Below are 14100 nucleotides of genomic sequence, written 5' to 3'. Positions count from 1 at the left end.
GAGAGCAAAAAAGCAAGAAAAACAAATAAAATACATCAGAACAGAACGAATTAGCCACCTGTAATATGGTTAGTAGATTCCTCGTCATCCGACCAACATAGGCTGCGTTTATCAACTTTCCCCTTTTTTAAACGGCTTCCGAAAGCCCTTTCCAAAGCCCTTTCCAAAGCCCTTTCCAAAGTCCTTTCCAAAGCCCTTTCCAAAGCCCTTTCCAAAGCCCTTTACAAAGCCCTGTACTATTAATGTGCCGCTTGTTTTCTAGGAAGGGACGGCGAAAAGCAACTACCATCATAAAGACATATGTTCCTTTGAGAGTGACGAGTTATAATGCCATGCCACATGAATCAATTGTCTTCCTATCTGTGACGCAGCTCCAGTTTACCACATACTTCAAATATTTCTGAGTGGCGGCATGAGACTTTCGCTGCGTTTATCAACTGTCCTCTGTTTAAACGGCTTTCAAAAGTCGTTTCCAAAGCCCTTTATCATAACGGCTTCCAAAATAGTTGCGTTTATCAACTCTATCCGCGAACACGATAACTGGCCTGTCACTGCACAGCTGCATTGCGCCGGCAATTCGACCCGAGGAGAAGAGGTCCATAAGGCGTGCATTGTTCGTAACCGCAGTACAATACTACAAAGCCGTTTCAAAACAGCTTTGCGTTTATCAACTTCAAAAGACTTTTACAAACAGGTTTCTGAAAACCTGTTTAAGAAACCTGTTTGGAAAGCCACATATTTGCGGCTTTCTAAAATGCTTTCCGAAAGGGCTTTCAAAACAGCTTTGCGTTTATCAACTCGTAAAAATTCCTTGAAAGCTGTTTGGAAAACCTGTTTCTGCCGAGAAAGGAGTTGATAAACGCACCCATAGTTAGGTAACAGTAGGAATGCGCAAAAGCGCAGGATACATAATGATTCATTATTCAGGAATAGCTTTGACATGAGCGACTCTGTAAGAAGAACGAAAAGCAAACCCTGAATACCTAATAAAAAGGTGTGATACCTCTTTGATCATAATAATGATCAAAGAGTTATCACACTTGATCATATCAAGTCTTTCATGGATCAACCCGAGTCTGAGATCGCACTCCGTGGCCTACACGATTTAATGACGCCACATGTACGATACTGCACATCTAATGTTGATTAATTATACTTACTTTTTTTACCTGATTGTAACCAGTTTTTCTTGAAATTTAAAAGAAAATATTGGTCTTCCTCTGTAGTGGCATTGTGTCATTTAAGATACATCGCTGATGTTGAAAACATATATTTTATCTCAGTTGTAAGGAATGGATACATTTTCCTTATTTAGTACATTTTAGTTTTTTTTTTTTTTTTTTGTAAGCGCTATGATATAGATAGATGAACTGTGTATGGTGTATCTAAATGCCTGGTAATGATAATAATAATAATGATAATAATGATATCTAATAATAATAATAATAATAACAATAATAAAAATAATAAGATAATAGTAGTAATAATATAATTGTAATATTAATAGTAATGATAATGATGATGATAAAAATAATAATCATCATCATCATATTCGTAACTTTTTTCTTGCCTTTTTCTTCTTTTAACTTCTTGACGGTCACATTGTCTTCTGGATTCAAAACGCCTTCTGAATACCTGAAACTTTTGAGGTGAGATGCAGCATTCAACTTTGTGCGAAATACGTAGAAACAACTTTATGAATGTTAAAGAGCATGCAATTCTAAGAGGAATTCAATGTTTATTTGATGAAACTTGGTTTTGAAGTGGCTGAGATATCCAAAAACAAAGGTGGGTCCCGCCTTTTATTAGGATTGCTTTGTTTTGGATAACTCAGCTATTTCACAACCAATTTTCATCAAATAAACTTTGAATTCCTTTTAGAATCTTTATGCTCTTTAATATTTCATGAGAGGTTTCTCATTATCTAAAAACAAACAAACAAAACATCATAAAAAACTTTGGAAACTAATAAGTGAATAAAGGAAAACCCAAGGCAGTATCACTACACGTCTCTTCCTTTCTCTCTCTCTACATTATACATGTACGGTATATAAACTGCTGACAATGTTTCATACACTGTCTCCCTTAGGCTGAGTTCAGATTGTTTCATGAATATGATATGATACATATATATACATATATATAATATATATAATTTTGTATATATATATATATATATATATATATATATATGCATATTAATGTGTGTGTGTGTGTGTGTGTGTAATTATATATTTAACAATCTGAACCTAGATTAATAGTGTGTAAAAAATATGAATGAGTGTTGTCAGCAGTAAAAAATGTAACAATTATTCAAGGAGACACAAATTTGTCTCCTTAGGGTCAGTGTTTCCTTAATGTTTTATCTACAGTGTCTCCCTACGGCTATACCATATACATCATATGTATGTGTGTATGTATGTCTGGTCTATATGTTTTGAAATCCGTCCGGCCAGGAGCAGACGTATACCCTTGTGTGTATGTCCTGCTTCAGAAACGGATTTTAATCTAACATCACATCGCATCCTGGTCGCTGATGAAGAATGCGATGACTAACCTGTTTGGTGTCTTGTTTCTAAAACATGCGCTTTCCTCGCCAGGATAAAGCGTTTTAATGCCATCATAGGTTTTAATCTCATTCATTTCTGTTCGTTATTGATCAGTGCCTACCAGGAAAGGCTGGTTGACTATCAGGTAAAGTCTGATTGACTATCAGGAAAAGTCTGATTGACTACGGGAAAGACCGTTGACTATCAGGAAAGTCTGATACAGTATTCCATCACGGACAAGGCACAACTACTGGCTGGGATGTCTCTATGGGGGCCGGAGGTGTGAGTTTGCGTCAATGAAAGACAAGATGAGGTTGGTCTCTGAACCGTTAATCTTCGTGATAGTAAATCGGAGCATGACGTTGGCAATGTAAGTCCTTGAAAAGCTACCAGGGATTTTTTTAACACTTAACGTTTTTTAACACTGATTTCATCCTTTCATCTTTGGCTCTTCGTGGAGGGAACCAGTTCATGGATGCGTCGTTGCTACGCCAAACGCGCACATACACACTGCGCGGTTACCATGCACTGTGGCAGCAACTACCAGTCTAGACGCATTCCATCACACAAGCAGGTAAGTTTTGAAATCCGTCCGACCAGGAGCAGACGTATGCCCTTGTGTGCAGTGGCGTATCTAGGGAAAACGGCGCCCGGGGCAAGCGCGAAAATTGCGCCCCTAATTTCTGAAAAAGAGATTCCGCGTCGAAACTCCTGAAGAAGGTGGATGGAAGCCACCGAAAATTTGAGTTGCTCAATAAACTCTATATTGGCGAAATATTGCATTACCGGTTTATTCTTCGTTATATATGTATATATTGTAGTTATTCCGCATATTGGCAGTACTAGAAATAGCAATAATAAAGTCACAACAGAGGACTGCAGGGAATGCATTAATAGCCAATCTTGATTTAATGAATAATCCGAAATTTTCGAGGATCCTTCCTCTTCTTCAGGGATGACAGTGCGAATATTCACAATGATTATTGAGAGTGAGGTGTTACTACCCTGCTAGCGCGCGCAATATGTGCAACCAAAACACAAAATAATAGATAATAACAACAAACGCATGTTGTGCGCTTATGTGTGTTATACTCTACGTCATAATAGAGAAGACGTCACACTAGGATTGCGCGCGCTGCACAAAAAGATCATGAGACAATAATAGCAATAATAGAAACGTTATAAAGGCAATGAAGTTAACACGAAGTTAACACCTCACTCTCAATAATCATTGTGAATATTCGCACTGTCATCCCTGAAGAAGAGGAAGGATCCTCGAAAATTCGGATTATTCATTAAATCAAGATTGGCTATTAATGCATTCCCTGCAGTCCTCTGTTGTGACTTTATTATTGCTATATATATATATATATATATATATATATATATATATGTCAAGACTGGGGACAAGATACAAAACATGGATATCATATACACAAAAAGAAAATAATAATGATGATCAAAACAATAGTGGAACTGATAACTACAGTGAAAGAGGCAGAGACGGCAGGGAATGATTACACAGGTGGGAGTGTATATATATGCATCAATCTTGCATAATATAACTTGCAGATATACAATCACAAACAAGCATACAAAATATAAGCATTTACAAATACAGTGTACGTATGACTAAACATCTGCACACACACAATGGATCCGGATGTGTGCGCACAATCACACATGTGAAACTCCTCGCGTATGTCAAAGCAGGCAACAATATAACCAATAACGGCAATTAATGAAATCATAAGAGTAATTAAATCAAGGAGTCTATGAAGACTTTGTTTGCAAAAACCGATAAGTCCATATTTGCCAAATGAAGATATTTGCGATTAAAGGTCAAGAAAAATAAAGAGAATAATAAGAAATTTTGTGCTTCTTTTGACCATAACTTCAAAAATATACCTTTATATGTAGTGACCAATATATCATTTAAAAGGTATTATTTTGTACTTTATGACAGAGATCGTACTTCAAAATCTTCAAAAATGGACTTATCGGTTTTGGCAAACAAACCCTTCGTATGTATGAATAAGCGGAACATAGGTACACACAAAAAGAGCGCATAAGTAGCGTTCTTAACCGGGAATGAATGTATAATAATGTGACGGCAGGGAATAATTACACAGGTGGGAGTGTATATATGCATCAGTCTTGCATAATATAACTTGCAGATATACAATCACAAACAAGCATGCAAAATATAAGCATTTACAAATACAGTGTACGTATGACTAAACATCTGCACACACACAATGGATACGGATGTGTGCGCACAAACACACATGTGAAACTCCTCGCGTATGTCAAAGCTGCATGGCAACCATATAAACAATAACGGCAATTAATGAAATCATAATAGTAATTAAATCAAGGAGTGTATGTATGAATAAGCGGAACATAGGTACACACAAAAGGAGCACATAAGTAGCGTTCTTAACCGGGAATGAGTGTATGATAATGTGTTTAACAGCATTCAGGGTTACAGGATCTACAAATACGTACGGTGTGAGGTGCACACTTCACATTTGGCCCGGTTTCCTGTAACCCTGAATGCTGTTAAACACATTATTATACACTCATTCCCGGTTAAGAACGCTACTTACACTCTAAAAAAGGTATAGTCAAATATGACTGATATCTAGTCAAATCTGACTAGGCAAAAGGGTCAGCTGGGTGCAACTGATAATCAGTCATTTTGACTATATATTTCTAGTTATATTTATTTGACTAGATAATCAGTTAAAAAATCTTACTGGATTTCTAGTAATTTTCACTATTTGTGCAAGTCAGTTTTGACTATTTATATAGTTATCACACTTTCACTGATATTTCAGTCATTTCACCATTCATTTCTAGTCACTTTTCACTCTTTTTATCAGTCAGTATTGACAATAAATATAGTCATTACACTTTCACTGATATTCTCGTAGATTTTCACCATTCATACAGTCACAGCATACACTTGCATTCTTTCAAGCACCTCCTTGGCCTTTGGTGTTCGTGTCATCACAGTTCAATTATGCTGCAAGCAAACATCAAATCAAATCATAAAAAAATTGCAATAGCAAACCATCATATATATACATTCAAGGCAAAGCAGGGTATCCACATGCTGCAAGGGCCTTGTCAATAATATGGTGAAATTCGGATCATCCACTTAACACAAAGGAGGGAGTTGCTAGATCTTTGTATTTGAGAGCTCGAAATGTAACCTTTGACAATGATGCACGTACAGAGTGAATTCCACCTTATTGACAAGGCCCTTGCGGCATGTGGATACCCAGCTTGGATGAGACAAAAAGCCAAGGACAAAACAAGAACTAAGTCACCCACAAAGGAAAGAAATGAGACTAGCAATAGGGTAGTCCTCTCCTTCGTAAACACCATATATCCTCCCGTCTGAAAAGAGCATTCCTCAACAAGGACGTTGGCATTGCATTCAAGAGCTCTACTATCCTGAGAACTAGACTAGTCCACGCTAAAGACAAAGTTCCAAGGCAAATAAGGTCAGGCATTGTATATAAGATCACTTGTGCTGATTGCCATGATTGTTACATCGGGGAAACCAGCAGAACCTTGAACGAGAGATTCAAGGAACACAAAAGGGCACTGTGACTAAACAATCCATCACACTCGGCGATAGCTGAGCACTCTTACAACACAGGACACAACATTGAATGGGATGAGGCGCGTATCATTGACTTTGAAAGCAACTGGTTGAAAAGAAAAATAAAGGAAGCACTTTGGAGCAGAAGGGTCAATCCAGCTCTCAACAGAGACTTTCACCAATCTATGGTCCAATGATTAATAAAGGCAGGCAACGGCAGCAAGACAACACTCCACTGCATAAGGCTTGAGAAAGTCCTCAGGAGAGGACGAAAGCTTGCCCTCTACAATTCAAGCTCAGTCATTTAATTATTCATCATCCCCAGCCGATGAAACTTTTTAGTATCATTTACTAATCTGCCTTTAAAAAAACTGTTTGATTAAATTTGACTGTTTTCATTGACTATTTCTCAAAGTAATTATTTGATATTCATTTGGACGGAGTCTTTTATTTGTGTCTGTACCTTAAGCAAACTGAGGTAACTCATTTGGATTAGGCTAGACAGCAGATTTTTCTTAAGTCAAAAGTGAGAAAAACACATCATGCTAAAGGTGTTTCATTTTACCCCCCCCCCCCCCCCATAAAATTAAAGAGATTGTATAGGTTTTTTTTGAGATGGGGATCCAGATTTTACTTCTTGCGAGATAATTTGAAACCACTTATAACCACCTTTTATAAGGATCAATTTGATTTGCTTTGATTGTCCATATCTCAGCCATTTCAAAACCGCTTATCATTAAATAAACTTTAATTCTTTGTATTGTATGCTTTTTCTATTTCATACAAATGGGTCCTTATCTCTCAAAAATTAAAAAAAACACCTGAATCCCCATTTCAAACTGAAATGCCATCCGTTTAGACGAATAAGGCAAGAGAAAATGAATTTGAATTTGAACTTAAACTTGAATTTGAACTTAAACTAATATCATAACACAAACCACTCATTATAAACTAGTTAAGGAGAACAATGATACACAACGAAAAAAAAAGACACACTTTGACTGCTTCCCCCTTTTATCTAAGAAAGAATTCGTTAGACTCCTGGTACTCTTTAGCTGTCGTTCTTTTTTTTTTTCACCTGATTGATGATTGCATGATTATGTCCATGAAATAAATGTTTAAGTAAGATATTCAGTATAAACGGTATATCATCCTGTGGGACGAATAAAGCATCACATGTCCACAGAGTACATTCAGGTGCAGAGAGAGTGTTTAGTTGTTGTTGTCTTTTTTTTTAGTCTTTCAAGTGAAAAAGAAAGAGAGATAAAAAATAAGTCAACATCACACATTGGTATGTTGGCCACATGTTACACCGGTTATCATCATCATCTTCTTTACAGGAGTCACAGATGACACCGGAACATTTGTGTTAAGTCAAAAGATAACAAGTCCCATCATAGATATGAAGTCTTTCTACTTGCCTAAGCCTAAAACCCTATTACAACCCAAATCCTAACCCCAAGTCCGAGAGAAAATAAGAGCTATTGTCGCAGGAGTAAATATAGTGTCACCGTTTGAGTTTTCCGCCTGTAGCATCCCTATGAAGGTGAAATCCCGATTAATTGGAACTAGAGGAAGAGGATCCGGTGTTTCTCTCGAAATGACAAAAGGGAGAAGCAGACGTGATGTCGTGGGTGTTTTCCGTTGGGTATTGCTTTTATGTTCGCATGTGTCATATGTATAGCGAATTATATATATATATATATATATATATATATATATATATATATATATATAACAATAATAATAATTATATATATTAAGAGTTTTATTGAAAAATGACCAAAGCTCCATTTTCAAACGTTTCAATGTAAGGTCATCATCAGATAGAGCAAAATTAAACCTTTCCCAGTAATACCTCATTTGTGACATAAGTAGGAATATCCAAGAAGTTATGATTTAAAATATCAAATAGTTTCTCATTAGTTTCTCTGTGTTTTGCAGCTTTAATCACAAATATCTCAACTTAACAAGAATTGATTTAGCTGGTTTTGCGATAGAACTCTTTAATATCAGTATATACGTGTGTGTGTGTGTGTGTGTGTGTGTGTGTGTGTGTCTTACCAGTACACATTTTCATGCAAACTTTGTTTGATTTTTTCCCCTTTTGGGTGTGTTTCATTGCTAGCCCCAGAATGCAATGGAACCACTTTGTCTGATTAAATTTTTTGCATAATATCCATCTCAGCAATGCGTCCTTGCTACGAGAGAGAGTGAAAAGGAGTAATGGCAGTGTCGCGACTTTTGTTTTGTTAAGGGGCTATTACGTGCCGTCGTGTTTCGTTGCGTTTACCCCGTTTTACCACGGCACACAAGAATCCTCATAAGCACCAGGACTGCCTTGACAATTTTTTTTTTGGACATTTTAAAAATCTAACACGGCATCCACAGTCTGTCATGTTTGCCTATCCCGTCTCACCCAATTGCCTCACATCCATTCTGTTTTGTCCATGGTGGCCTGAAACGTGGCTGCCGTGGCTGCCGGGAACATGGTGTAAACGCACCATTACGAAAGTTTATTTGTTTCATTCTAGACCATCATTCCATAAACTCGTCTACTTTAAATAGTGAAGCTATGCCTATGAAGACGTTCCGCTGCTTTCCACTTATTTTCTCTTTGCTCCACTAACAGTATGTGTTCTGTCTTTTAACGTGGATTCAACATGACATTGCTTTCTATGTTTTCTCATGTAGGCCTGAGTATGGACTGCGCATAATGCATGATGATTATGTACACATGTTATACCGCCATTTTCTAGCCGTTGTAGCACTGTATACTGACAAAATAAAATGATATAAAACGAAATGAAATATCGTGAAATGAAATAATAGCTATGAAAGGAAATAAAACAAAATACCGACTTCGGGAAACGATTCCGACCAAATCCTTCTATTTTTATTGTTGTTGTCAATGTTTGACAAAGTAAATCAAATATTGTTTTTATACACTTTGTATGAAACGTTATGAAACTTTAAAAAGCAGTTAATGTTATCAATGAATATGTAGGCCCTACATAATCATAATGCTCTAGTGTGTATATGCATGTATAATATGCATGTATTAACATGTGTGTCTATAAAGCATAAACAGCAGTGCATCATTAATTCTAGTAAATTGTTACTATATCTGAAAAACGATATCCCCTAAAATTGACCAATATCTTGCACTTAGTTTGTCCTACTTCACTGTATGTAATTGTTGTTCAGCAGATGGCACTGTACTAATTCTCAGTTTGGATGCCATTAATATGGTTCATTGTTCATCGTTCGTTCATCGTGTTTACAACCACTGATGCCACCCCAGATCCCGATGTGTTTGAAGGCTGGTTATCCTATACCAAATATGTCTATAGGATTACAGCTCGTTATTCCGAAGGTTTGTTATTTTGAAGGCTCTTCAGTCCGAAGATTCGTTATTCTAAGGTTGGATGCCATTAATATGATTCATCGTTCATTTTACAACCACTGATGCCACGCCAGAACCCGACGTGTTTGAAGGCTGGTTATCCTACACCAAATATGTCTATAGGGTTACAGCTCGTTATTCCGAAGATTCGTTATTCCGAAGGCTCTTCAGTCCGAAGATTCGTTATTCTAAGGTTGGATGCCATTAATATGGTCCATCGTTCATTTTACAACCACTGATGCCACGCCAGAACCCGATGTGTTTGAAGGCTGGTTATCCCATACCCAATATGTCTATAGATATGTGTGCACACACCTATACACACAAACCCTCTTTCTCACACACACACACACACACACACACACACACACACACACACACACGCACACACGTGAGTCGGCATACCCAATATACACTCATAATGTAGAAATATAGTCATAAATTTAATAATGCATATTTTGGAAAGAAAATACCAGAAAGATGTATTCGTACCTGTAGGCATATGTGACCGTCCATCACAAAACCACCAAAAGTCGCACCACTTGATCTTATGTAAGGACTAAAAAATTGTGACAATTGTAAAACAAGCCAATTTTGAGCATCTACATTTTCCAGAAGGATAATTCTTCTTTCTATAGTATCAGCATCATATATCAATGAGTAAATGTACAATAGTAGGTCTATATAGACAAATTCAAAATGAATATGTTTTATTGGTATAACAAATTGGTGCTGTTGTTGTTTTGTTCCAGTGTTCCACGTCTTACAAGCTTGGCTTTTTTAATGGAACACTGTTTTCCATCATTGTGATTATTTACTAGTTTTGTTGCCATGGCAATGTGCATTGTTTCTTTTTTATGACATCATTCGTGCATATACTTTATATTGTATTTGAAAAGAAATCCTTTATCAGACAAGTGTAAGAAAAATGAAAAAAAAATATCACTTTGGATTATGTCATTTTTTTTCTTTTCTTTTCGATGATGGAAATAAATAAACTATTGAATTGAATAAAAAAATGAATTTTTAATACACTATTCATAAGTTTTCGATGACAAAATGATGAGAAACTGGGTTTTCAGCAGATTTTCTACAACCCGTTTTTTTAACATAGTGTGAGTGTGATCAGGAGTCTCAGATGCCCTTTGCATTTCGTGAAAATCTTTTGCACACTCTACACTTCCAACTCTAAAAACGTCTGAAAGGATACTGTTACTGCTTTGAAAGTCCGCATTTATTATGGAAAGAATTTTGATAGAGCCTCCTCAATTTTGAACCTGATAATTCTTTTATTGTTGTTGTTTGGTAAAGTATGATTATCGTAAAGCAGAAGTTTGATAAAGGAATTGAATATTTGTTTTCATTTTTTTATCCATGATGTTTCTGTTGATGAGATGACTTTAGATTGTATTTTTGTGTTTAAGTAAATGAATGTGATACTTCAGAAGATTATCATATTGTATAGCATTGCGCTGTCCACATCATGACACGTTAGGCCACTTGGACAAACATTGTAATGAGTGATCTGTTGGTAGACCGTGATGAAGGCCTGATGACAGGCTGAAGGCTCGATTGATAAAAAGTGTGAAGAAGATCAAGAGCGTTTCTTTCACTATGATATATGTATATGTATATATATATATATATATATATATATATATATATATATATATATGTATATATTAGTATTTAGATATAAATATATATACAAATATATGTACATATAGATATATATAGATAAATATACAAATATATGTATATTCATAATGTAGTCATATCTCCACTGTAAATACAAAAATCATCAAGAAATCAAGTCAATAACATGCGCATGTACAGTAAGCCTAATTTACTTTATTCAAGCTGCCACAAATCTCACTATAACACTGTAAAGTTTGACAAAGTGTTGCAAGGAGCAAGTTGTACTAGACATTCACCACAAAAAAATCATTTCTTTTATTACTAACACTTTTCTGACACAAATTGTTTTTGCAGTTTAAAGGCAGCCGATCGCCATCCCTAATGGTACGTAAACTCCGAACGACCGAAGTTTGTGCATGCAATTGCGCAATGCTATCACTGAGACAAGTGTGTGTGTGTGCGTGTACGCATCATACACAAACATTGTCACCGCGAGCTGCGGTGATTGGAGGAGAGAGGCCAGAAGACGCTGCGGCGTGTGTGTGTGTGTGTGTGTGTGTGTGTGTGTGTGTGTGTGCGTGTGTGTGTACGCATCATACACAAATATTGTCACCGCGAGCTGCGGTGATTGGAGGAGAGAGGCCAGAAGACGCGTGGCTCTTTCGGCCTCTCTTCATGTGCATGCGCACTGAGAGTGTGCGTCCATTCGGAAGCTCTCGTGGCTCGCTGGGACAGCCATTTTGGGTTAGGAGATAAGCACAGGGAGCTCTCTTGTAGCCTACCGTATTTTCGCTGACCCATTGAGCCAGCGCTATTCTCATTCGGGGTCACTACATTTGATACAGAATGGGGGAGGCAGCGTGTTGCGTTCGTCTCCGTGCCGCACAAACCACTCGCCACGACTGAGTGTCTTTAAGTACGCCTATAGTATATATCGTCGGCTGAGAGCCAGAAGGGCTTTATCACAGTTATTTGTGGTATTAAGTTATTGATACAACGTATCACTTTATGGTGTCAATATTGAAAATCTCATTTTTAGTAAAATGTTAAAAATCAAAACGGCAAGGTGCCATTTTACTCGATATTCGGAACAATGCTGATAAATTTACCCACTTTTTATCAAATAAAGTTACTATATCATGAAAGTGGATCGTTTCCTTGTGTATTTATACCTAAAGATATTGTATAGTTTTGTTTGAGACCTAATTTCTCTTTTCTACCTTTTTTTTAATTTTTTGTGTGTGAAATAATGACAATAAATCATGAAAGAGGATATTGTGATTCTAAGAGGAATGATAACGTTTATGTTATTTTTGAAATAGCTGAGATATTTAAAATATATCGATCGTAATGAGGGGAGAGACCCATGTTTTATTACAATATCCTCTAGTTTTACTTTTTTTTGAAGTCTCAACCATTTCAAAACCGATTTTCGTCCAATAAACTTTGAATTTCTCTTAGAATGTTACCCACACTATGCTCTGTACTTTATCATGAGTGGTATCTTGGTATCTCGGAGAAAGTTAAAAGCGCAAATCCTCATATCCACCAATACTATATCATCCCTTTTAAATCTTAGAACCCGATAATGCCATTCTGCTTTTCAGCTGACGATATTTGTAACTTTTTACTCACAACCGACATATTTCTAAACGCATGCAAAAATTTCACACTGTATATATATATATATATATATATATATATATATATAATCACGATCAAATTCTAGTCTATAAAAAAAAAAAAAAACAGTAAGTCATGTGCATGTACATTCGGGGAGATCCAGGAGAGTTGAGTCACCCCCTCAAACTTGGTCAGATTTCACAGATGCAGCGCTTGTGCCCTCTGTTGGCAGTGCTTAACATTACTGTCATTTTAGCACAAGCAAGTAGAGATGGACACAGCGCTACAAAGACACAGGTCACGAAAAAAAAAATCAAAAGACAACAGAACACGATTTGACGTGTTTCAGGTATTAAATTATTCACAGAACAGTAATTGGTTCGTCAGTGATTATGTGTAATCTAGTTCCCATTGTAATCTTTAATGAATTTGATGGATTTTTGATTTGCTCATTTCGATACGCGTCAGAAAAGTAAAAAACGGTCACATTGAGGAGAGTTTAGCAATGCAGTCTGGGGGAGTTGTGCCACAATTTTCTATCACGAACACACGATTGTTTGAGATTCGTGATTTTATCATTCTTCAATTACTATATTATCTTCTACTTCAATTTGGTAACAAACACTTGTTAAAATATTGCCAAAAATACCCAAAGTGGCACGTCTCCTGCATCTCCCCTACATGACTTTATTCAAGCTGTCACAAATCACAATGGTACACTGCAAAGTGTTAAAAAGTGTTGTAAGAAGCAGGATGTACTTGACATTCATTACGAGAGTGCATTATATTCTTATTAACACAACTTTTTTAACCAATTGCTGGCAATATAACGACACTTCTAAACAACCTTACACTTACAACCAGCATATTAGCATACGCATGCAAAATTGCTTAAGTTGCTCCAATTTTTACACACACACAAAAAGATGACTCCTATGTATGCTGTCACAAATCACAAATTTAACTGGTACACTTCAAAAATTGAGAAAGTGTCACAAGGAGCAAGATGTACTAGACATTCACCACCAGAGAGCATTTTACTCCTATTACTAAAATTCTTGAAAAAAAAAATGTTGGCAGTATACCGACACCTCTAGTACTTATCGTCGGCTGAGAACCAGAAGGGCGTTATCACAATTATTCGGGATATTGAATTATTGATATCACGATATAGAAATAATTTATCTCCTTTACATCTTGGTGTTAATTCTAGATCATTTTCATTTTTAGAAAAAGATTAAAAATCAAAACGATAAGGGTGCTATTTTACC

Source organism: Diadema antillarum, unplaced genomic scaffold (genome assembly GCF_040938485.1).
Source record: "Diadema antillarum isolate AM-2024a unplaced genomic scaffold, OU_Dant_1.0 scf00000063, whole genome shotgun sequence".
NCBI lineage: Eukaryota > Metazoa > Echinodermata > Echinoidea > Diadematoida > Diadematidae > Diadema > Diadema antillarum.
The sequence above is the reverse complement of the archived record's forward strand: the minus strand, read 5'-3'. Positions refer to the sequence as shown.